Raw genomic sequence first — 24,324 nt, forward strand, 5'->3', positions numbered from 1 at the left:
CTGAATGATTACCCTATGTTTGTGTCTTATCTATATATATAAATCGGTACTTCTGTCTGTCATTCTGTCTGTCATTCTGTCTGTCATTCTGTCATCGCCTGTGCGTCTGTCGGGCTATGCGCTCGAAAGTTACAGGGCGTACCTACGCGCGCGTTACCTCCAAAGAAAGCTTACGCTTCAGAGACGGTTTTAAGCGTATTTACTTTTCAGTCGGACGAAAAGTGTTCGCGCCTTATGCAAAAAACCTTCAGCAAAAAACCTTCAAAATTAAACTCATTATCTGCTAGCATTGATTGACTGACATCAGGGTTCCACCAATCCTGTTCCGTCACGATTGACCAATCCTACAGTACGGTCCCCTGATGGTTGGCCAATCGGTGTGTGTGTGGGCGGGACTATTCGTTTTCATCTCGGGGATGTGGCAGCCATTCTTTCACTAAGCTTCCAGCTCAAATGACTTCAGCTTCCAGCTATAACGACTTTCAAAGTTAGTATCTCTTTTAAAAGTAACATAAGATTTACCAAAAACGTTTTATAAGTACTTTCACTTTCATTTTTCAACCTTTTAAAAGGTAGACATACAGGGACACAGACAGGGCCCTAAGCCTGCCACTCGATTTAAAATGTTGCCCAGCACCAGATTCACAAAGGGACACAGACAGGGCCCCAAAGTCATAAGTAGTTTCACTTTCATTTTGCAAGCTTTTAAAAGGTAGACAGACAGGGACACACACAGGGCCCTAAAGCCTGCCACTCGATTTAAAATGTTGCCCAGCACCAGATTCACAAAGGGACACAGACAGGGCCCCAAAGCCTGGCACTCGATTTAAACCGCCTGCCCCAAAACAGCCCCGGCAACGCCGGGCTCCCCAGCTAGTATGAAATAAATGGGGGGATCAGACAACTCTTCCTCTGACACTGGGGAACAAATAAGCCAACAGTTATACCACGATATTGTTTACTGTGATGCAGCAAATACAATATTCCAGCTTAAAAGTTTCAGTTTCAATTCTGTGCAAAAGAAACTGTGACTCCAACGTGTTTCCAATAGCCTGCCTTTTAATCTGACGTCACAATCGCCACCATTGCACCTCAAGGTGATTCATAACTAATAAGCAGAGAAGTCAAGCACTGAAAGGGTATTTGTAGAAAGGGTTGTGAGACTGTGGAATGCACTGCTCCAGCAAGCAGCAGATTTAAAACAAGGTTTAAAAACCGGCAGCCTGTGGGAGGAAGGGGGCAGAGAGGTAAGAGAGACACAGGAAAGATCAACTTGGAAACTATTGACCCCGAATCTACTTTAAATCCCCCCACTGTATTTAAACCCATTTAATGTCAGATTCACAAATTGATGCATGTGAGCAATATAGGACATTTATCGCTGTCTCTGGTCTAAAATAACTGCTTTATTATTTGATCCCACCCGCTGCGTTTAGGCTCTACCCTGAATATTTATCTCCGACCTAGAATCAGTTTGTAATCTGGAGACAAGGTTTCTGCAGCCGGCGGGCAGGGAGCAGAGGCTGTGGCTGATCTGTGTCATGTGGGAGCAGAACACAATGTTTCTGCTGTTTATTTTCATTACCCTGCAGAATATTCCATACTGTTCTCAACACCTTACATACCGTTAAATATCGGAAGTTTTCTTTTATTGTAATGATCGCTGCGATTCTTCTGGACTTGTTGAATTTGCAGAAAATTAAATATCACGATACCGTCATCGCCAACCATAAACAGGGTCAGCGATTTGAGAACTTAGTATCTTGGAGCCGACATTGTCGCGGCTGCGATGGCCGAGTGGTTAAGGCGTTGGACTTGAAATCCAATGGGGTTTCTCCGCGCAGGTTCGAGCCCTGCTCGCAGCGGGTTATCTCATTATGATAATTAACTACTTCAAATAATTAATTTTCTTCAATCTGTTCCCTCTTGGAGGATTTTGGAATTTTCAATGCCGGTTTTAAGGAAACTAAAGGATTGCCGAGACAACTGGATCACTTACTTCAAGAAGGTTTGCTGACCGAATTCCAAAAGTTATCTGCAGATTGTCTGGAAGCTCCAGATAAGGAGGCCTCGACAGTCTCTGAGGTACCTTCCCATACACTCGCTGCTGTCCGGTAGCATCAGTCTGTGTAACCGTGGGAGAGAGAGAATGGAAAGTCACTGGAAGGCTTGTTTCTGTCAGCAGCAATGGTACAAGAGCAGCCATTCTAAAGTGAAAAGCAGAACACATTCCAGGAGACAGTCCAGGAGACAGACAAACGGAGTGGAGATCTGGAAGACTGACCAGAAAAAAAACAAGGAGGACACCAACTCATAATTCATCTCTCCCTCTCCCGAAGCAGAAGAATTGAACATTCTGAGTTTTGAGTTGCACCACTGAGGTTGTACAAGTCTCTCTCTGTAAAACTTGTATTATTATGTCAATCAAACGATTTGTTTGAAAAGTTTGAAGCTTCATTTCCCAAGGAATTTTCTGAATCGGGCTGCATTGGTTCCGAAGGCCGGCTCTGCTTTCGCAGAGCTTGACTGTCGGGAGGTCTCGCAGGTCTAAATGTATCGACTGGTTTCAAAGCACCAACTCAGATTGGGGCGTATGGGACATGTGGCCCAGGAAGAGTGGTGGTAGCAGAGCACACTTAGCAGTTTAAGTGGCTGAAAGTGAATGTTAGATTAAGGAAATACCGCAGGAAAATTATAATGAAATTGAAGGGGGAAAGTAAAGGAGAGCTATTGATTGTGGAAGGAAGAAAAGTCTGCGTTATGTTTCGGTTTGGAGCCGAAGTTGCTGCGGCCAGAATGCAGATTATTAATCACTATGCGAGCACGGCACCACACATCAACAACTGGAGCTCTGCAAAGTATCGCATGGCACTGCTTAGGAAACATGGATTTTTGATGAAGAGTCCAAAATCAGCACCGCCAGAAATACAGAAGCGGTGAAATTCAACGGAGGCCTCGCAGCCACTGGAGCCTTCATCCAGAATGGGAACTGGTGCAGGCACAGTTACATTTAAAAGAATTGTAGCCTTTTCACACGAGAAGAAACTCACACCTGGAGATTCTATAAAAATAGGCCCCGCTGGGAAACGAACCCAGGATCTCCTGTTTACTAGACAGACGCTTTGACCAGCTAAGCCACGGGACCGAATGCTGGCACAATTTCTCGCCCCCACTCACTGATGTCTATCAGCTTCCGGTCACTGTCTTCTGGACTCTCAGGCCGTTTCTTATTTCTCCAGCTCTCTTGTCCATTCCGCCATATGTCCCATTACTCTCTGTGTCTCCCGCTTAATTTATCTCAGTGTCAATCTGTGAGGTGATTCTGAATGATTACCCTATGTTTGTGTCTTACCTATATATATAAATCGGTACTTCTGTCTGTCATTCTGTCTGTCATTCTGTCTGTCATTCTGTCATCGCCTGTGCGTCTGTCGGGCTATGCGCTCGAAAGTTACAGGGCGTACCTACGCGCGCGTTACCTCCAAAGAGAGCTTACGCTTCAGAGACGGTTTTAAGCGTATTTACTTTTCAGTCGGACGAAAAGTGTTCGCGCCTTATGCAAAAAACCTTCAGCAAAAACCTTCAAAATTAAACTCATTATCTGCTAGCATTGATTGACTGACATCAAGGTTCCACCAATCGTGTTCCGTCACGATTGACCAATCCTACAGTACGGTCCCCTGATGGTTGGCCAATCGGTGTGTGTGTGGGCGGGACTATTCGTTTTCATCTCGGGGATGTGGCAGCCATTCTTTCACTAAGCTTCCAGCTCAAATGACTTCAGCTTCCAGCTATAACGACTTTCAAAGTTAGTATCTCTTTTAAAAGTAACATAAGATTTACTAAAAACGTTTTATAAGTACTTTCACTTTCATTTTCCAACCTTTTAAAAGGTAGACATACAGGGACACAGACAGGGCCCTAAGCCTGCCACTCGATTTAAAATGTTGCCCAGCACCAGATTCACAAAGGGACACAGACAGGGCCCCAAAGCCATAAGTAGTTTCACTTTCATTTTGCAAGCTTTTAAAAGGTAGACAGACAGGGACACACACAGGGCCCTAAAGCCTGCCACTCGATTTAAAATGTTGCCCAGCACCAGATTCACAAAGGGACACAGACAGGGCCCCAAAGCCTGGCACTCGATTTAAACCGCCTGCCCCAAAACAGCCCCGGCAACGCCGGGCTCCCCAGCTAGTATGAAATAAATGGGGGGATCAGACAACTCTTCCTCTGACACTGGGGAACAAATAAGCCAACAGTTATACCACGATATTGTTTACTGTGATGCAGCAAATACAATATTCCAGCTTAAAAGTTTCAGTTTCAATTCTGTGCAAAAGAAACTGTGACTCCAACGTGTTTCCAATAGCCTGCCTTTTATCTGACGTCACAATCGCCACCATTGCACCTCAAGGTGATTCATAACTAATAAGCAGAGAAGTCAAGCACTGAAAGGGTATTTGTAGAAAGGGTTGTGAGACTGTGGAATGCACTGGTCCAGCAAGCAGCAGATTTAAAACAAGGTTTAAAAACCGGCAGCCTGTGGGAGGAAGGGGGCAGAGAGGCAAGAGAGACCCAGGAAAGATCAACTTGGAAACTATTGACCCCGAATCTACTTTAAATCCCCCCACTGTATTTAAACCCATTTAATGTCAGATTCACAAATTGATGCATGTGAGCAATATAGGACATTTATCGCTGTCTCTGGTCTAAAATAACTGCTTAATCACACAATGTTTCTGCTGTTTATTTTCATTACCCTGCAGAATATTCCATACTGTTCTCAACATCTTACATACCGTTAAATATCGGAAGTTTTCTTTTATTGTAATGATCGCTGCGATTCTTCTGGACTTGCTGAATTTGCAGCAAATTAAATATCACGAAACCGTCATCGCCAACAATAAACAGGGTCAGCGATTTGAGAACTTAGTATCTTGGAGCCGACATTTTCGCGGCTGCGATGGCCGAGTGGTTAAGGCGTTGGACTTGAAATCCAATGGGGTTTCCCCGCGCAGGTTCGAGCCCTGCTCGCAGCGGGCTATTTCATTATGATAATTAACTACTTCAAATAATTTATTATCTTCAATCTGCTCCCTCTTGGAGGATTTTGGAATTTTCAATGCCGGTTTTAAGGAAACTAAAGGATTGCCGAGACAACTGGATCACTTACTTCAAGAAGGTTTGCTGACCGAATTCCAAAAGTTATCTGCAGATTGTCTGGAAGCTCCAGATAAGGAGGCCTCGACAGTCTCTGAGGTACCTTCCCATACACTCGCTGCTGTCCGGTAGCATCAGTCTGTGTAACCGTGGGAGAGAGAGAATGGAAAGTCACTGGAAGGCTTGTTTCTGTCAGCAGCAATGGTACAAGAGCAGCCATTCTAAAGTGAAAAGCAGAACACATTCCAGGAGACAGTCCAGGAGACAGACAAACGGAGTGGAGATCTGGAAGACTGACCAGAAAAAAAACAAGGAGGACACCAACTCATAATTCATCTCTCCCTCTCCCGAAGCAGAAGAATTGAACATTCTGAGTTTTGAGTTGCACCACTGAGGTTGTACAAGTCTCTCTCTGTAAAACTTGTATTATTATGTCAATAAAACGATTTGTTTGAAAAGTTTGAAGCTTCATTTCCCAAGGAATTTTCTGAATCGGGCTGCATTGGTTCCGAAGGCCGGCTCTGCTTTCGCAGAGCTTGACTGTCGGGAGGACTCGCAGGTCTAAATGTATCGACTGGTTTCAAAGCACCAACTCAGATTGGGGCGTATGGGACATGTGGCCCAGGAAGAGTGGTGGTAGCAGAGCACACTTAGCAGTTTAAGTGGCTGAAAGTGAATGTTAGATTAAGGAAATACCGCAGGAAAATTATAATGAAATTGAAGGGGGAAAGTAAAGGAGAGCTATTGATTGTGGAAGGAAGAAAAGTCTGCGTTATGTTTCGGTTTGGAGCCGAAGTTGCTGCGGCCAGAATGCAGATTATTAATCACTATGCGAGCACGGCACCACACATCAACAACTGGAGCTCTGCAAAGTATCGCATGGCACTGCTTAGGAAACATGGATTTTTGATGAAGAGTCCAAAATCAGCACCGCCAGAAATACAGAAGCGGTGAAATTCAACGGAGGCCTCGCAGCCACTGGAGCCTTCATCCAGAATGGGAACTGGTGCAGGCACAGTTACATTTAAAAGAATTGTAGCCTTTTCACACGAGAAGAAACTCACACCTGGAGATTCTATAAAAATAGGCCCCGCTGGGAAACGAACCCAGGATCTCCTGTTTACTAGACAGACGCTTTGACCAGCTAAGCCACGGGACCGAATGCTGGCACAATTTCTCGCCCCCACTCACTGATGTCTATCAGCTTCCGGTCACTGTCTTCTGGACTCTCAGGCCGTTTCTTATTTCTCCAGCTCTCTTGTCCATTCCGCCATATGTCCCATTACTCTCTGTGTCTCCCGCTTAATTTATCTCAGTGTCAATCTGTGAGGTGATTCTGAATGATTACCCTATGTTTGTGTCTTACCTATATATATAAATCGGTACTTCTGTCTGTCATTCTGTCTGTCATTCTGTCTGTCATTCTGTCATCGCCTGTGCGTCTGTCGGGCTATGCGCTCGAAAGTTACAGGGCGTACCTACGCGCGCGTTACCTCCAAAGAGAGCTTACGCTTCAGAGACGGTTTTAAGCGTATTTACTTTTCAGTCGGACGAAAAGTGTTCGCGCCTTATGCAAAAAACCTTCAGCAAAAACCTTCAAAATTAAACTCATTATCTGCTAGCATTGATTGACTGACATCAAGGTTCCACCAATCGTGTTCCGTCACGATTGACCAATCCTACAGTACGGTCCCCTGATGGTTGGCCAATCGGTGTGTGTGTGGGCGGGACTATTCGTTTTCATCTCGGGGATGTGGCAGCCATTCTTTCACTAAGCTTCCAGCTCAAATGACTTCAGCTTCCAGCTATAACGACTTTCAAAGTTAGTATCTCTTTTAAAAGTAACATAAGATTTACTAAAAACGTTTTATAAGTACTTTCACTTTCATTTTCCAACCTTTTAAAAGGTAGACATACAGGGACACAGACAGGGCCCTAAGCCTGCCACTCGATTTAAAATGTTGCCCAGCACCAGATTCACAAAGGGACACAGACAGGGCCCCAAAGCCATAAGTAGTTTCACTTTCATTTTGCAAGCTTTTAAAAGGTAGACAGACAGGGACACACACAGGGCCCTAAAGCCTGCCACTCGATTTAAAATGTTGCCCAGCACCAGATTCACAAAGGGACACAGACAGGGCCCCAAAGCCTGGCACTCGATTTAAACCGCCTGCCCCAAAACAGCCCCGGCAACGCCGGGCTCCCCAGCTAGTATGAAATAAATGGGGGGATCAGACAACTCTTCCTCTGACACTGGGGAACAAATAAGCCAACAGTTATACCACGATATTGTTTACTGTGATGCAGCAAATACAATATTCCAGCTTAAAAGTTTCAGTTTCAATTCTGTGCAAAAGAAACTGTGACTCCAACGTGTTTCCAATAGCCTGCCTTTTATCTGACGTCACAATCGCCACCATTGCACCTCAAGGTGATTCATAACTAATAAGCAGAGAAGTCAAGCACTGAAAGGGTATTTGTAGAAAGGGTTGTGAGACTGTGGAATGCACTGGTCCAGCAAGCAGCAGATTTAAAACAAGGTTTAAAAACCGGCAGCCTGTGGGAGGAAGGGGGCAGAGAGGCAAGAGAGACCCAGGAAAGATCAACTTGGAAACTATTGACCCCGAATCTACTTTAAATCCCCCCACTGTATTTAAACCCATTTAATGTCAGATTCACAAATTGATGCATGTGAGCAATATAGGACATTTATCGCTGTCTCTGGTCTAAAATAACTGCTTTATTATTTGATCCCACCCGCTGCGTTTAGGCTCTACCCTGAATATTTATCTCCGACCTAGAATCAGTTTGTAATCTGGAGACAAGGTTTCTGCAGCCGGCGGGCAGGGAGCAGAGGCTGTGGCTGATCTGTGTCATGTGGGAGCAGAACACAATGTTTCTGCTGTTTATTTTCATTACCCTGCAGAATATTCCATACTGTTCTCAACATCTTACATACCGTTAAATATCGGAAGTTTTCTTTTATTGTAATGATCGCTGCGATTCTTCTGGACTTGCTGCATTTGCTGCAAATTAAATATCACGAAACCGTCATCGCCAACAATAAACAGGGTCAGCGATTTGAGAACTTAGTATCTTGGAGCCGACATTGTCGCGGCTGCGATGGCCGAGTGGTTAAGGCGTTGGACTTGAAATCCAATGGGGTTTCCCGCGCAGGTTCGAGCCCTGCTCGCAGCGGGCTATCTCATTATGATAATTAACTACTTCAAATAATTTATTATCTTCAATCTGCTCCCTCTTGGAGGATTTTGGAATTTTCAATGCCGGTTTTAAGGAAACTAAAGGATTGCCGAGACAACTGGATCACTTACTTCAAGAAGGTTTGCTGACCGAATTCCAAAAGTTATCTGCAGATTGTCTGGAAGCTCCAGATAAGGAGGCCTCGACAGTCTCTGAGGTAACTTCCCATACACTCGCTGCTGTCCGGTAGCATCAGTCTGTGTAACCGTGGGAGAGAGAGAATGGAAAGTCACTGGAAGACTTGTTTCTGTCAGCAGCAATGGTACAAGAGCAGCCATTCTAAAGTGAAAAGCGGAACACATTCCAGGAGACAGTCCAGGAGACAGACAAACGGAGTGGAGATCTGGAAGACTGACCAGAAAAAAAACAAGGAGGATACCAACTCATAATTCATCTCTCCCTCTCCCGAAGCAGAAGAATTGAACATTCTGAGTTTTGAGTTGCACCACTGAGGTTGTACAAGTCTCTCTCTGTAAAACTTGTATTATTATGTCAATAAAACGATTTGTTTGAAAAGTTTGAAGCTTCATTTCCCAAGGAATTTTCTGAATCGGGCTGCATTGGTTCCGAAGGCCGGCTCTGCTTTCGCAGAGCTTGACTGTCGGGAGGTCTCGCAGGTCTAAATGTATCGACTGGTTTCAAAGCACCAACTCAGATTGGGGCGTATGGGACATGTGGCCCAGGAAGAGTGGTGGTAGCAGAGCACACTTAGCAGTTTAAGTGGCTGAAAGTGAATGTTAGATTAAGGAAATACCGCAGGAAAATTATAATGAAATTGAAGGGGGAAAGTAAAGGAGAGCTATTGATTGTGAAAGGAAGAAAAGTCTGCGTTATGTTTCGGTTTGGAGCCGAAGTTGCTGCGGCCAGAATGCAGATTATTAATCACTATACGAGCACGGCACCACACATCAACAACTGGAGCTCTGCAAAGCATCGCATGGCACTGCTTAGGAAACATGGATTTTTGATGAAGAGTCCAAAATCAGCACCGCCAGAAATACAGAAGCGGTGAAATTCAACGGAGGCCTCGCAGCCACTGGAGCCTTCATCCAGAATGGGAACTGGTGCAGGCACAGTTACATTTAAAAGAATTGTAGCCTTTTCACACGAGAAGAAACTCACCCCTGGAGATTCTATAAAAATAGGCCCCGCTGGGAATCGAACCCAAGATCTCCTGTTTACGAGACAGACATTTTGACCAGCTAAGCCACGGGACCGAATGCTGGCACAATTTCTCGCCCCCACTCACTGATGTCTATCAGCTTCCGGTCACTGTCTTCTGGACTCAGGCCGTTTCTTATTTCTCCAGCTCTCTTGTCCATTCCGCCATATGTCCCATTGCTCTCTGTATCTCCCGCTTAATTTATCTCAGTGTCAATCTGTGAGGTGATTCTGAATGATTACCCTATGTTTGTGTCTTATCTATATATATAAATCGGTACTTCTGTCTGTCATTCTGTCTGTCATTCTGTCTGTCATTCTGTCATCGCCTGTGCGTCTGTCGGGCTATGCGCTCGAAAGTTACAGGGCGTACCTACGCGCGCGTTACCTCCAAAGAAAGCTTACGCTTCAGAGACGGTTTTAAGCGTATTTACTTTTCAGTCGGACGAAAAGTGTTCGCCCCTTATGCAAAAAACCTTCAGCAAAAAACCTTCAAAAGTAAACTCATTATCTGCTAGCATTGATTGACTGACATCAAGGTTCCACCAATCCTGTTCCGTCACGATTGACCAATCCTACAGTACGGTCCCCTGATGGTTGGCCAATCGGTGTGTGTGTGGGTGGGACTATTCGTTTTCATCTCGGGGATGTGGCAGCCATTCTTTCACTAAGCTTCCAGCTCAAATGACTTCAGCTTCCAGCTATAACGACTTTCAAAGTTAGTATCTCTTTTAAAAGTAACATAAGATTTACCAAAAACGTTTTATAAGTACTTTCACTTTCATTTTTCAACCTTTTAAAAGGTAGACATACAGGGACACAGACAGGGCCCTAAGCCTGCCACTCGATTTAAAATGTTGCCCAGCACCAGATTCACAAAGGGACACAGACAGGGCCCCAAAGCCTGGCACTCGATTTAAACCGCCTGCCCCAAAACAGCCCCGGCAACGCCGGGCTCCCCAGCTAGTATGAAATAAATGGGGGGATCAGACAACTCTTCCTCTGACACTGGGGAACAAATAAGCCAACAGTTATACCACGATATTGTTTACTGTGATGCAGCAAATACAATATTCCAGCTTAAAAGTTTCAGTTTCAATTCTGTGCAAAAGAAACTGTGACTCCAACGTGTTTCCAATAGCCTGCCTTTTAATCTGACGTCACAATCGCCACCATTGCACCTCAAGGTGATTCATAACTAATAAGCAGAGAAGTCAAGCACTGAAAGGGTATTTGTAGAAAGGGTTGTGAGACTGTGGAATGCACTGGTCCAGCAAGCAGCAGATTTAAAACAAGGTTTAAAAACCGGCAGCCTGTGGGAGGAAGGGGGCAGAGAGGCAAGAGAGACACAGGAAAGATCAACTTGGAAACCATTGACCCCGAATCTACTTTAAATCCCCCCACTGTATTTAAACCCATTTAATGTCAGATTCACAAATTGATGCATGTGAGCAATATTGGACATTTATCGCTGTCTCTGGTCTAAAATAACTGCTTTATTATTTAATCCCACCCGCTGCGTTTAGGCTCTACCCTGAATATTTATCTCCGACCTAGAATCAGTTTGTAATCTGGAGACAAGGTTTCTGCAGCCGGCGGGCAAGGAGCAGAGGCTGTGGCTGATCTGTGTCATGTGGGAGCAGAACACAATGTTTCAGCTGTTTATTTTCATTACCCTGCAGAATATTCCATACTGTTCTCAACATCTTACATACCGTTAAATATCGGAAGTTTTCTTTTATTGTAATGATCGCTGCGATTCTTCTGGACTTGCTGAATTTGCAGCAAATTAAATATCACGAAACCGTCATCGCCAACAATAAACAGGGTCAGCGATTTGAGAACTTAGTATCTTGGAGCCGACATTGTCGCGGCTGCGATGGCCGAGTGGTAAAGGCGTTGGACTTGAAATCCAATGGGGTTTCCCCGCGCAGGTTCGAGCCCTGCTCTCAGCGGGCTATCTCATTATGATAATTAACTACTTCAAATAAGTTATTTTCTTCAATCTGCTCCCTCTTGGAGGATTTTGGAATTTTCAATGCCGGTTTTAAGGAAACTAAAGGATTGCCGAGACAACTGGATCACTTACTTCAAGAAGGTTTGCTGACCGAATTCCAAAAGTTATCTGCAGATTGTCTGGAAGCTCCAGATAAGGAGGCCTCGACAGTCTCTGAGGTACCTTCCCATACACTCGCTGCTGTCCGGTAGCATCAGTCTGTGTAACCGTGGGAGAGAGAGAATGGAAAGTCACTGGAAGGCTTGTTTCTGTCAGCAGCAATGGTACAAGAGCAGCCATTCTAAAGTGAAAAGCAGAACACATTCCAGGAGACAGTCCAGGAGACAGACAAACGGAGTGGAGATCTGGAAGACGGACCAGAAAAAAAACAAGGAGGACACCAACTCATAATTCATCTCTCCCTCTCCCGAAGCAGAAGAATTGAACATTCTGAGTTTTGAGTTGCACCACTGAGGTTGTACAAGTCTCTCTCTGTAAAACTTGTATTATTATGTCAATAAAACGATTTGTTTGAAAAGTTTGAAGCTTCATTTCCCAAGGAATTTTCTGAATCGGGCTGCATTGGTTCCGAAGGCCGGCTCTGCTTTCGCAGAGCTTGACTGTCGGGAGGTCTCGCAGGTCTAAATGTATCGACTGGTTTCAAAGCACCAACTCAGATTGGGGCGTATGGGACATGTGGCCCAGGAAGGGTGGTGGTAGCAGAGCACACTTAGCAGTTTAAGTGGCTGAAATTGAATGTTAGATTAAGGAAATACCGCAGGAAAATTATAATGAAATTGAAGGGGGAAAGTAAAGGAGAGCTATTGATTGTGGAAGGAAGAAAAGTCTGCGTTATGTTTCGGTTTGGAGCCGAAGTTGCTGCGGCCAGAATGCAGATTATTAATCACTATACGAGCACGGCACCACACATCAACAACTGGAGCTCTGCAAAGTATCGCATGGCACTGCTTAGGAAACATGGATTTTTGATGAAGAGTCCAAAATCAGCACCGCCAGAAATACAGAAGCGGTGAAATTCAACGGAGGCCTCGCAGCCACTGGAGTCTTCATCCAGAATGGGAACTGGTGCAGGCACAGTTACATTTAAAAGAATTGTAGCCTTTTCACACGAGAACAAACTCACCCCTGGAGATTCTATAAAAATAGGCCCCGCTGGGAATCGAACCCAGGATCTCTTGTTTACTAGACAGACGCTTTGACCAGCTAAGCCACGGGACCGAATGCTGGCGCAATTTCTCGCCCCCACTCACTGATGTCTATCAGCTTCTGGTCACTGTCTTCTGGACTCTCAGGCCGTTTCTTATTTCTCCAGCTCTCTTGTCCATTCCGCCATATGTCCCATTGCTCTCTGTATCTCCTGCTTAATTTATCTCAGTGTCAATCTGTGAGGTGATTCTGAATGATTACCCTATGTTTGTGTCTTACCTATATATATAAATCGGTACTTCTGTCTGTCATTCTGTCTGTCCTTCTGTCTGTCATTCTGTCATCGCCTGTGCGTCTGTCGGGCTATGCGCTCGAAAGTTACAGGGCGTACCTACGCGCGCGTTACCTCCAAAGAAAGCTTACGCTTCAGAGACGGTTTTAAGCGTATTTACTTTTCAGTCGGACGAAAAGTGTTCGCGCCTTATGCAAAAAACCTTCAGCAAAAAACCTTCAAAATTAAACTCATTATCTGCTAGCATTGATTGACTGACATCAAGGTTCCACCAATCCTGTTCCGTCACGATTGACCAATCCTACAGTACGGTCCCCTGATGGTTGGCCAATCGGTGTGTGTGTGGGCGGGACTATTCGTTTTCATCTCGGGGATGTGGCAGCCATTCTTTCACTAAGCCTCCAGCTCAAATGACTTCAGCTTCCAGCTATAACGACTTTCAAAGTTAGTATCTCTTTTAAAAATAACATAAGATTTACCAAAAACGTTTTATAAGTACTTTCACTTTCATTTTTCAACCTTTCAAAAGGTAGACATACAGGGACACAGACAGGGCCCTAAGCCTGCCACTCGATTTAAAATGTTGCCCAGCACCAGATTCACAAAGGGACACAGAGAGGGCCCCAAAGCCATAAGTAGTTTCACTTTCATTTTGCAAGCTTTTAAAAGGTAGACAGACAGGGACACACACAGGGCCCTAAAGCATGCCACTCGATTTAAAATGTTGCCCAGCACCAGATTCACAAAGGGACACAGACAGGGCCCCAAAGCCTGGCACTCGATTTAAACCGCCTGCCCCAAAACAGCCCCAGCAACGCCGGGCTCCCCAGCAAGTATGAAATAAATGGGGGGATCAGACAACTCTTCCTCTTGACACTGGGGAACAAATAAGTCAACAGTTATACCACGATATTGTTTACTGTGATGCAGCAAATACAATATTCCAGCTTAAAAGTTTCAGTTTCAATTCTGTGCAAAAGAAACTGTGACTCCAACGTGTTTCCAATAGCCTGCCTTTTAATCTGACGTCACAATCGCCACCATTGCACCTCAAGGTGATTCATAACTAATAAGCAGAGAAGTCAAGCACTGAAAGGGTATTTGTAGAAAGGGTTGTGAGACTGTGGAATGCACTGGTCCAGGAAGCAGCAGATTTAAAACAAGGTTTAAAAACCGGCAGCCTGTGGGAGGAAGGGGGCAGAGAGGCAAGAGAGACACAGGAAAGATCAACTTGGAAACTATTGACCCCGAATCTACTTTAAATCCCCCCACTGTATTTAAACCCATTTAATGTCAGATTCACAAATTGATGCATGTGAGCAATATAGGACATTTATCGCTGTCTCTGGTCTAAAATAACTGCTTTATTATTTGATCCCACCCGCTGCGTTTAGGCTCTACCCTGAATATTTATCTCCGACCTAGAATCAGTTTGTAATCTGGAGACAAGGTTTCTGCAGCCGGCGGGCAGGGAGCAGAGGCTGTGGCTGATCTGTGTCATGTGGGAGCAGAACACAATGTTTCTGCTGTTTATTTTCATTACCCTGCAGAATATTCCATACTGTTCTCAACATCTTACATACCGTTAAATATCGGAAGTTTTCTTTTATTGTAATGATCGCTGCGATTCTTCTGGACTTGTTGAATTTGCAGCAAATTAAATATTACGAAACCGTCATCGCCAACAATAAACAGGGTCAGCGATTTGAGAACTTAGTATCTTCGAGCCGATATTTTCGCGGCTGCGATGGCCGAGTGGTTAAGGCGTTGGACTTGAAATCCAATGGGTTTTCCCCGCGCAGGTTCGAGCCCTGCTCGCAGCGGGCTATCTCATTATAATAATTAACTACTTCAAATAATTTATTTTCTTCAATCTGCTCCCTCTTGGAGGATTTTGGAATTTTCAATGCCGGTTTTAAGGAAACTAAAGGATTGCCGAGACAACTGGATCACTTACTTCAAGAAGGTTTGCTGACCGAATTCCAAAAGTTATCTGCAGATTGTCTGGAAGCTCCAGATAAGGAGGCCTCGACAGTCTCTGAGGTACCTTCCCATACACTCGCTGCTGTCCGGTAGCATCAGTCTGTGTAACCGTGGGAGAGAGAGAATGGAAAGTCACTGGAAGGCTTGTTTCTGTCAGCAGCAATGGTACAAGAGCAGCCATTCTAAAGTGAAAAGCAGAACACATTCCAGGAGACAGACAAACGGAGTGGAGATCTGGAAGACTGACCAGAAAAAAAACAAGGAGGACACCAACTCATAATTCATCTCTCCCTCTCCCGAAGCAGAAGAATTGAACATTCTGAGTTTTGAGTTGCACCACTGAGGTTGTACAAGTCTCTCTCTGTAAAACTTGTATTATTATGTCAATAAAACGATTTGTTTGAAAAGTTTGAAGCTTCATTTCCCAAGGAATTTTCTGAATCGGGCTGCATTGGTTCCGAAGGCCGGCTCTGCTTTCGCAGAGCTTGACTGTCGGGAGGTCTCGCAGGTCTAAATGTATCGACTGGTTTCAAAGCACCAACTCAGATTGGGGCGTATGGGACATGTGGCCCAGGAAGAGTGGTGGTAGCAGAGCACACTTAGCAGTTTAAGTGGCTGAAAGTGAATGTTAGATTAAGGAAATACCGCAGGAAAATTATAATGAAATTGAAGGGGGAAAGTAAAGGAGAGCTATTGATTGTGGAAGGAAGAAAAGTCTGCGTTATGTTTCGGTTTGGAGCCGAAGTTGCTGCGGCCAGAATGCAGATTATTAATCACTATACGAGCACGGCACCACACATCAACAACTGGAGCTCTGCAAAGTATCGCATGGCACTGCTTAGGAAACATGGATTTTTGATGAAGAGTCCAAAATCAGCACCGCCAGAAATATAGAAGCGGTGAAATTCAACGGAGGCCTCGCAGCCACTGGAGCCTTCATCCAGAATGGGAACTGGTGCAGGCACAGTTACATTTAAAAGAATTGTAGCCTTTTCACACGAGAAGAAACTCACCCCTGGAGATTCTATAAAAATAGGCCCCGCTGGGAATCGAACCCAGGATCTCCTGTTTACTAGACAGACGCTTTGACCAGCTAAGCCACGGGACCGAATGCTGGCGCAATTTCTCGCCCCCACTCACTGATGTCTATCAGCATCTGGTCACTGTCTTCTGGACTCTCAGGCCGTTTCTTATTTCTCCAGCTCTCTTGTCCATTCCGCCATATGTCCCATTGCTCTCTGTATCTCCCGCTTAATTTATCTCAGTGTCAATCTGTGAGGTGATTCTGAATGATTACCCTATGTTTGTGTCTTACCTATATATATAAATCGGTACTTCTGTCTGTCATTCTGTCTGTCATTCTGTCTGTCATTCTGTCATCGCCTGTGCGTCTGTCGGGCTATGCGCTCGAAAGTTACAGGGCGTACCTACGCGCGCGTTACCTCCAAAGAAAGCTTACGCTTCAGAGACGGTTTTAAGCGTATTTACTTTTCAGTCGGAGGAAAAGTGTTCGCGCCTTATGCAAAAAACCTTCAGCAAAAAACCTTCAAAATTAAACTCATTATCTGCTAGCATTGATTGACTGACATCAAGGTTCCACCAATCCTGTTCCATCACGATTGACCAATCCTACAGTACGGTCCCCTGATGGTTGGCCAATCGGTGTGTGTGTGGGCGGGACTATTCGTTTTCATCTCGGGGATGTGGCAGCCATTCTTTCACTAAGCTTCCAGCTCAAATGACTTCAGCTTCCAGCTATAACGACTTTCAAAGTTAGTATCTCTTTTAAAAATAACATAAGATTTACCAAAAACGTTTTATAAGTACTTTCACTTTCATTTTTCAACCTTTTAAAAGGTAGACATACAGGGACACAGACAGGGCCCTAAGCCTGCCACTGGATTTAAAATGTTGCCCAGCACCAGATTCACAAAGGGACACAGACAGGGCCCCAAAGCCATAAGTAGTTTCACTTTCATTTTGCAAGCTTTTAAAAGGTAGACAGACAGGGACACACACAGGGCCCTAAAGCCTGCCACTCGATTTAAAATGTTGCCCAGCACCAGATTCACAAAGGGACACAGACAGGGCCCCAAAGCCTGGCACTCGATTTAAACCGCCTGCCCCAAAACAGCCCCAGCAACGCCGGGCTCCCCAGCAAGTATGAAATAAATGGGGGGATCAGACAACTCTTCCTCTTGACACTGGGGAACAAATAAGTCAACAGTTATACCACGATATTGTTTACTGTGATGCAGCAAATACAATATTCCAGCTTAAAAGTTTCAGTTTCAATTCTGTGCAAAAGAAACTGTGACTCCAACGTGTTTCCAATAGCCTGCCTTTTAATCTGACGTCACAATCGCCACCATTGCACCTCAAGGTGATTCATAACTAATAAGCAGAGAAGTCAAGCACTGAAAGGGTATTTGTAGAAAGGGTTGTGAGACTGTGGAATGCACTGGTCCAGGAAGCAGCAGATTTAAAACAAGGTTTAAAAACCGGCAGCCTGTGGGAGGAAGGGGGCAGAGAGGCAAGAGAGACACAGGAAAGATCAACTTGGAAACTATTGACCCCGAATCTACTTTAAATCCCCCCACTGTATTTAAACCCATTTAATGTCAGATTCACAAATTGATGCATGTGAGCAATATAGGACATTTATCGCTGTCTCTGGTCTAAAATAACTGCTTTATTATTTGATCCCACCCGCTGCGTTTAGGCTCTACCCTGAATATTTATCTCCGACCTAGAATCAGTTTGTAATCTGGAGACAAGGTTTCTGCAGCCGGCGGGCAGGGAGCAGAGGCTGTGGCTGATCTGTGTCATGTGGGAGCAGAACACAATGTTTCTGCTGTTTATTTTCATTACCCTGCAGAATATTCCATACTGTTCTCAACATCTTACATACCGTTAAATATCGGAAGTTTTCTTTTATTGTAATGATCGCTGCGATTCTTCTGGACTTGTTGAATTTGCAGCAAATTAAATATTACGAAACCGTCATCGCCAACAATAAACAGGGTCAGCGATTTGAGAACTTAGTATCTTCGAGCCGATATTTTCGCGGCTGCGATGACCGAGTGGTTAAGGCGTTGGACTTGAAATCCAATGGGTTTTCCCCGCGCAGGTTCGAGCCCTGCTCTCAGCGGGCTATCTCATTATGATAATTAACTACTTCAAATAATTTATTTTCTTCAATCTGCTCCCTCTTGGAGGATTTTGGAATTTTCAATGCCGGTTTTAAGGAAACTAAAGGATTGCCGAGACAACTGGATCACTTACTTCAAGAAGGTTTGCTGACCGAATTCCAAAAGTTATCTGCAGATTGTCTGGAAGCTCCAGATAAGGAGGCCTCGACAGTCTCTGAGGTACCTTCCCATACACTCGCTGCTGTCCGGTAGCATCAGTCTGTGTAACCGTGGGAGAGAGAGAATGGAAAGTCACTGGAAGGCTTGTTTCTGTCAGCAGCAATGGTACAAGAGCAGCCATTCCAAAGTGAAAAGCAGAACACATTCCAGGAGACAGACAAACGGAGTGGAGATCTGGAAGACTGACCAGAAAAAAAACAAGGAGGACACCAACTCATAATTCATCTCTCCCTCTCCCGAAGCCGAAGAATTGAACATTCTGAGTTTTGAGTTGCACCACTGAGGTTGTACAAGTCTCTCTTTGTAAAACTTGTATTATTATGTCAATAAAACGATTTGTTTGAAAAGTTTGAAGCTTCATTTCCCAAGGAATTTTCTGAATCGGGCTGCATTGGTTCCGAAGGCCGGCTCTGCTTTCGCAGAGCTTGACTGTCGGGAGGTCTCGCAGGTCTAAATGTATCGACTGGTTTCAAAGCACCAACTCAGATTGGGGCGTATGGGACATGTGGCGCAGGAAGAGTGGTGGTAGCAGAGCACACTTAGCAGTTTAAGTGGCTGAAAGTGAATGTTAGATTAAGGAAATACCGCAGGAAAATTATAATGAAATTGAAGGGGGAAAGTAAAGGAGAGCTATTGATTGTGGAAGGAAGAAAAGTCTGCGTTATGTTTCGGTTTGGAGCCGAAGTTGCTGCGGCCAGAATGCAGATTATTAATCACTATACGAGCACGGCACCACACATCAACAACTGGAGCTCTGCAAAGTATCGCATGGCACTGCTTAGGAAACATGGATTTTTGATGAAGAGTCCAAAATCAGCACCGCCAAAAATATAGAAGCGGTGAAATTCAACGGAGGCCTCGCAGCCACTGGAGCCTTCATCCAGAATGGGAACTGGTGCAGGCACAGTTACATTTAAAAGAATTGTAGCCTTTTCACACGAGAAGAAACTCACCCCTGGAGATTCTATAAAAATAGGCCCCGCTGGGAATCGAACCCAGGATCTCCTGTTTACTAGACAGACGCTTTGACCAGCTAAGCCACGGGACCGAATGCTGGCGCAATTTCTCGCCCCCACTCACTGATGTCTATCAGCATCCGGTCACTGTCTTCTGGACTCTCAGGCCGTTTCTTATTTCTCCAGCTCTCTTGTCCATTCCGCCATATGTCCCATTGCTCTCTGTATCTCCCGCTTAATTTATCTCAGTGTCAATCTGTGAGGTGATTCTGAATGATTACCCTATGTTTGTGTCTTACCTATATATATAAATCGGTACTTCTGTCTGTCATTCTGTCTGTCATTCTGTCTGTCATTCTGTCATCGCCTGTGCGTCTGTCGGGCTATGCGCTCGAAAGTTACAGGGCGTACCTACGCGCGTGTTACCTCCAAAGAAAGCTTACGCTTCAGAGACGGTTTTAAGCGTATTTACTTTTCAGTCGGAGGAAAAGTGTTCGCGCCTTATGCAAAAAACCTTCAGCAAAAAACCTTCAAAATTAAACTCATTATCTGCTAGCATTGATTGACTGACATCAAGGTTCCACCAATCCTGTTCCATCACGATTGACCAATCCTACAGTACGGTCCCCTGATGGTTGGCCAATCGGTGTGTGTGTGGGCGGGACTATTCGTTTTCATCTCGGGGATGTGGCAGCCATTCTTTCACTAAGCTTCCAGCTCAAATGACTTCAGCTTCCAGCTATAACGACTTTCAAAGTTAGTATCTCTTTTAAAAATAACATAAGATTTACCAAAAACGTTTTATAAGTACTTTCACTTTCATTTTTCAACCTTTTAAAAGGTAGACATACAGGGACACAGACAGGGCCCTAAGCCTGCCACTCGATTTAAAATGTTGCCCAGCACCAGATTCACAAAGGGACACAGACAGGGCCCCAAAGCCATAAGTAGTTTCACTTTCATTTTGCAAGCTTTTAAAAGGTAGACAGACAGGGACACACACAGGGCCCTAAAGCCTGCCACTCGATTTAAAATGTTGCCCAGCACCAGATTCACAAAGGGACACAGACAGGGCCCCAAAGCCTGGCACTCAATATAAACCGCCTGCCCCAAAACAGCCCCGGCAACGCCGGGCTCCCCAGCTAGTATGAAATAAATTGGGGGGATCAGACAACTCTTCCTCTGACACTGGGGAACAAATAAGCCAACAGTTATACCACGATATTGTTTACTGTGATGCAGCAAATACAATATTCCAGCTTAAAAGTTTCAGTTTCAATTCTGTGCAAAAGAAACTGTGACTCCAACGTGTTTCCAATAGCCTGCCTTTTAATCTGACGTCACAATCGCCACCATTGCACCTCAAGGTGATTCATAACTAATAAGCAGAGAAGTCATGCACTGAAAGGGTATTTGTAGAAAGGGTTGTGAGACTGTGGAATGCACTGGTCCAGGAAGCAGCAGATTTAAAACAAGGTTTAAAAACCGGCAGCCTGTGGGAGGAAGGGGGCAGAGAGGCAAGAGAGACACAGGAAAGATCAACTTGGAAACTATTGACCCCGAATCTACTTTAAATCCGCCCACTGTATTTAAACCCATTTAATGTCAGATTCACAAATTGATGCATGTGAGCAATATATGACATTTATCGCTGTCTCTGGTCTAAAATAACTGCTTTATTATTTGATCCCACCCGCTGCGTTTAGGCTTTACCCTGAATATTTATCTCCGACCTAGAATCAGTTTGTAATCTGGAGACAAGGTTTCTGCAGCCGGCGGGCAGGGAGCAGAGGCTGTGGCTGATCTGTGTCATGTGGGAGCAGAACACAATGTTTCTGCTGTTTATTTTCATTACCCTGCAGAATATTCCATACTGTTCTCAACATCTTACATACCGTTAAATATCGGAAGTTTTCTTTTATTGTAATGATCGCTGCGATTCTTCTGGACTTGTTGAATTTGCAGCAAATTAAATATTACGAAACCGTCATCGCCAACAATAAACAGGGTCAGCGATTTGAGAACTTAGTATCTTCGAGGCGATATTTTCGCGGCTGCGATGGCCGAGTGGTTAAGGCGTTGGACTTGAAATCCAGTGGGTTTTCCCCGCGCAGGTTCGAGCCCTGCTCGCAGCGGGCTATCTCATTATGATAATTAACTACTTCAAATAATTTATTTTCTTCAATCTGCTCCCTCTTGGAGGATTTTGGAATTTTCAATGCCGGTTTTAAGGAAACTAAAGGATTGCCGAGACAACTGGATCACTTACTTCAAGAAGGTTTGCTGACCGAATTCCAAAAGTTATCTGCAGATTGTCTGGAAGCTCCAGATAAGGAGGCCTCGACAGTCTCTGAGGTACCTTCCCAAACACTCGCTGCTGTCCGGTAGCATCAGTCTGTGTAACCGTGGGAGAGAGAGAATGGAAAGTCACTGGAAGGCTTGTTTCTGTCAGCAGCAATGGTACAAGAGCAGCCATTCCAAAGTGAAAAGCAGAACACATTCCAGGAGACAGACAAACGGAGTGGAGATCTGGAAGACTGACCAGAAAAAAAACAAGGAGGACACCAACTCATAATTCATCTCTCCCTCTCCCGAAGCAGAAGAATTGAACATTCTGAGTTTTGAGTTGCACCACTGAGGTTGTACAAGTCTCTCTCTGTAAAACTTGTATTATTATGTCAATAAAACGATTTGTTTGAAAAGTTTGAAGCTTCATTTCCCAAGGAATTTTCTGAATCGGGCTGCATTGGTTCCGAAGGCCGGCTCTGCTTTCGCAGAGCTTGACTGTCGGGAGGTCTCGCAGGTCTAAATGTATCGACTGGTTTCAAAGCACCAACTCAGATTGGGGCGTATGGGACATGTGGCGCAGGAAGAGTGGTGGTAGCAGAGCACACTTAGCAGTTTAAGTGGCTGAAAGTGAATGTTAGATTAAGGAAATACCGCAGGAAAATTATAATGAAATTGAAGGGGGAAAGTAAAGGAGAGCTATTGATTGTGGAAGGAAGAAAAGTCTGCGTTATGTTTCGGTTTGGAGCCGAAGTTGCTGCGGCCAGAATGCAGATTATTAATCACTATACGAGCACGGCACCACACATCAACAACTGGAGCTCTGCAAAGTATCGCATGGCACTGCTTAGGAAACATGGATTTTTGATGAAGAGTCCAAAATCAGCACCGCCAAAAATATAGAAGCGGTGAAATTCAACGGAGGCCTCGCAGCCACTGGAGCCTTCATCCAGAATGGGAACTGGTGCAGGCACAGTTACATTTAAAAGAATTGTAGCCTTTTCACACGAGAAGAAACTCACCCCTGGAGATTCTATAAAAATAGGCCCCGCTGGGAATCGAACCCAGGATCTCCTGTTTACTAGACAGACGCTTTGACCAGCTAAGCCACGGGACCGAATGCTGGCGCAATTTCTCGCCCCCACTCACTGATGTCTATCAGCATCCGGTCACTGTCTTCTGGACTCTCAGGCCGTTTCTTATTTCTCCAGCTCTCTTGTCCATTCCGCCATATGTCCCATTGCTCTCTGTATCTCCCGCTTAATTTATCTCAGTGTCAATCTGTGAGGTGATTCTGAATGATTACCCTATGTTTGTGTCTTACCTATATATATAAATCGGTACTTCTGTCTGTCATTCTGTCTGTCATTCTGTCTGTCATTCTGTCATCGCCTGTGCGTCTGTCGGGCTATGCGCTCGAAAGTTACAGGGCGTACCTACGCGCGTGTTACCTCCAAAGAAAGCTTACGCTTCAGAGACGGTTTTAAGCGTATTTACTTTTCAGTCGGAGGAAAAGTGTTCGCGCCTTATGCAAAAAACCTTCAGCAAAAAACCTTCAAAATTAAACTCATTATCTGCTAGCATTGATTGACTGACATCAAGGTTCCACCAATCCTGTTCCATCACGATTGACCAATCCTACAGTACGGTCCCCTGATGGTTGGCCAATCGGTGTGTGTGTGGGCGGGACTATTCGTTTTCATCTCGGGGATGTGGCAGCCATTCTTTCACTAAGCTTCCAGCTCAAATGACTTCAGCTTCCAGCTATAACGACTTTCAAAGTTAGTATCTCTTTTAAAAATAACATAAGATTTACCAAAAACGTTTTATAAGTACTTTCACTTTCATTTTTCAACCTTTTAAAAGGTAGACATACAGGGACACAGACAGGGCCCTAAGCCTGCCACTCGATTTAAAATGTTGCCCAGCACCAGATTCACAAAGGGACACAGACAGGGCCCCAAAGCCATAAGTAGTTTCACTTTCATTTTGCAAGCTTTTAAAAGGTAGACAGACAGGGACACACACAGGGCCCTAAAGCCTGCCACTCGATTTAAAATGTTGCCCAGCACCAGATTCACAAAGGGACACAGACAGGGCCCCAAAGCCTGGCACTCAATTTAAACCGCCTGCCCCAAAACAGCCCCGGCAACGCCGGGCTCCCCAGCTAGTATGAAATAAATTGGGGGGATCAGACAACTCTTCCTCTGACACTGGGGAACAAATAAGTCAACAGTTATACCACGATATTGTTTACTGTGATGCAGCAAATACAATATTCCAGCTTAAAAGTTTCAGTTTCAATTCTGTGCAAAAGAAACTGTGACTCCAACGTGTTTCCAATAGCCTGCCTTTTAATCTGACGTCACAATCGCCACCATTGCACCTCAAGGTAATTCATAACTAATAAGCAGAGAAGTCAAGCACTGAAAGGGTATTTGTAGAAAGGGTTGTGAGACTGTGGAATGCACTGGTCCAGGAAGCAGCAGATTTAAAACAAGGTTTAAAAACCGGCAGCCTGTGGGAGGAAGGGGGCAGAGAGGCAAGAGAGACACAGGAAAGATCAACTTGGAAACTATTGACCCCGAATCTACTTTAAATCCCCCCACTGTATTTAAACCCATTTAATGTCAGATTCACAAATTGATGCATGTGAGCAATATAGGACATTTATCGCTGTCTCTGGTC

General features: G+C 44.7%; 14 non-coding genes across 14 annotated transcripts; 7 read left to right on the forward strand and 7 right to left on the reverse strand.

Annotated features, from left to right (window-relative positions):
- The first annotated feature begins 1,783 nt into the window (after positions 1 to 1,783).
- Positions 1,784 to 1,865, forward strand: trnas-uga (transfer RNA serine (anticodon UGA)). The gene has a single exon. It is a non-coding gene; the product is annotated as a tRNA-Ser (tRNA).
- A 1,206-nt stretch (positions 1,866 to 3,071) lies between these two features.
- On the reverse strand, positions 3,072 to 3,145 carry trnat-agu (transfer RNA threonine (anticodon AGU)). Its single transcript has one exon. It is a non-coding gene; the product is annotated as a tRNA-Thr (tRNA).
- Positions 3,146 to 4,960: 1,815 nt separating this feature from the next.
- trnas-uga (transfer RNA serine (anticodon UGA)) lies at positions 4,961 to 5,042 on the forward strand. Its single transcript has one exon. It is a non-coding gene; the product is annotated as a tRNA-Ser (tRNA).
- Positions 5,043 to 6,248: 1,206 nt separating this feature from the next.
- Positions 6,249 to 6,322, reverse strand: trnat-agu (transfer RNA threonine (anticodon AGU)). Its single transcript has one exon. It is a non-coding gene; the product is annotated as a tRNA-Thr (tRNA).
- A 1,958-nt stretch (positions 6,323 to 8,280) lies between these two features.
- Positions 8,281 to 8,361, forward strand: trnas-uga (transfer RNA serine (anticodon UGA)). Its single transcript has one exon. It is a non-coding gene; the product is annotated as a tRNA-Ser (tRNA).
- A 1,206-nt stretch (positions 8,362 to 9,567) lies between these two features.
- On the reverse strand, positions 9,568 to 9,641 carry trnat-cgu (transfer RNA threonine (anticodon CGU)). Its single transcript has one exon. It is a non-coding gene; the product is annotated as a tRNA-Thr (tRNA).
- Positions 9,642 to 11,458: 1,817 nt separating this feature from the next.
- trnas-uga (transfer RNA serine (anticodon UGA)) lies at positions 11,459 to 11,540 on the forward strand. The gene has a single exon. It is a non-coding gene; the product is annotated as a tRNA-Ser (tRNA).
- Positions 11,541 to 12,746: 1,206 nt separating this feature from the next.
- Positions 12,747 to 12,820, reverse strand: trnat-agu (transfer RNA threonine (anticodon AGU)). Its single transcript has one exon. It is a non-coding gene; the product is annotated as a tRNA-Thr (tRNA).
- A 1,961-nt stretch (positions 12,821 to 14,781) lies between these two features.
- Positions 14,782 to 14,863, forward strand: trnas-uga (transfer RNA serine (anticodon UGA)). The gene has a single exon. It is a non-coding gene; the product is annotated as a tRNA-Ser (tRNA).
- Positions 14,864 to 16,057: 1,194 nt separating this feature from the next.
- trnat-agu (transfer RNA threonine (anticodon AGU)) lies at positions 16,058 to 16,131 on the reverse strand. The gene has a single exon. It is a non-coding gene; the product is annotated as a tRNA-Thr (tRNA).
- A 1,961-nt stretch (positions 16,132 to 18,092) lies between these two features.
- Positions 18,093 to 18,174, forward strand: trnas-uga (transfer RNA serine (anticodon UGA)). Its single transcript has one exon. It is a non-coding gene; the product is annotated as a tRNA-Ser (tRNA).
- A 1,194-nt stretch (positions 18,175 to 19,368) lies between these two features.
- trnat-agu (transfer RNA threonine (anticodon AGU)) lies at positions 19,369 to 19,442 on the reverse strand. Its single transcript has one exon. It is a non-coding gene; the product is annotated as a tRNA-Thr (tRNA).
- Positions 19,443 to 21,403: 1,961 nt separating this feature from the next.
- Positions 21,404 to 21,485, forward strand: trnas-uga (transfer RNA serine (anticodon UGA)). Its single transcript has one exon. It is a non-coding gene; the product is annotated as a tRNA-Ser (tRNA).
- A 1,194-nt stretch (positions 21,486 to 22,679) lies between these two features.
- On the reverse strand, positions 22,680 to 22,753 carry trnat-agu (transfer RNA threonine (anticodon AGU)). Its single transcript has one exon. It is a non-coding gene; the product is annotated as a tRNA-Thr (tRNA).
- Positions 22,754 to 24,324: the final 1,571 nt, after the last annotated feature.

The sequence above is a fragment of the Somniosus microcephalus genome, unplaced genomic scaffold, assembly GCF_052327205.1.
Source record: "Somniosus microcephalus isolate GS21.2 unplaced genomic scaffold, FLI_Smic_1.0 unresolved_chr1, whole genome shotgun sequence".
Lineage (NCBI taxonomy): Eukaryota > Metazoa > Chordata > Chondrichthyes > Squaliformes > Somniosidae > Somniosus > Somniosus microcephalus.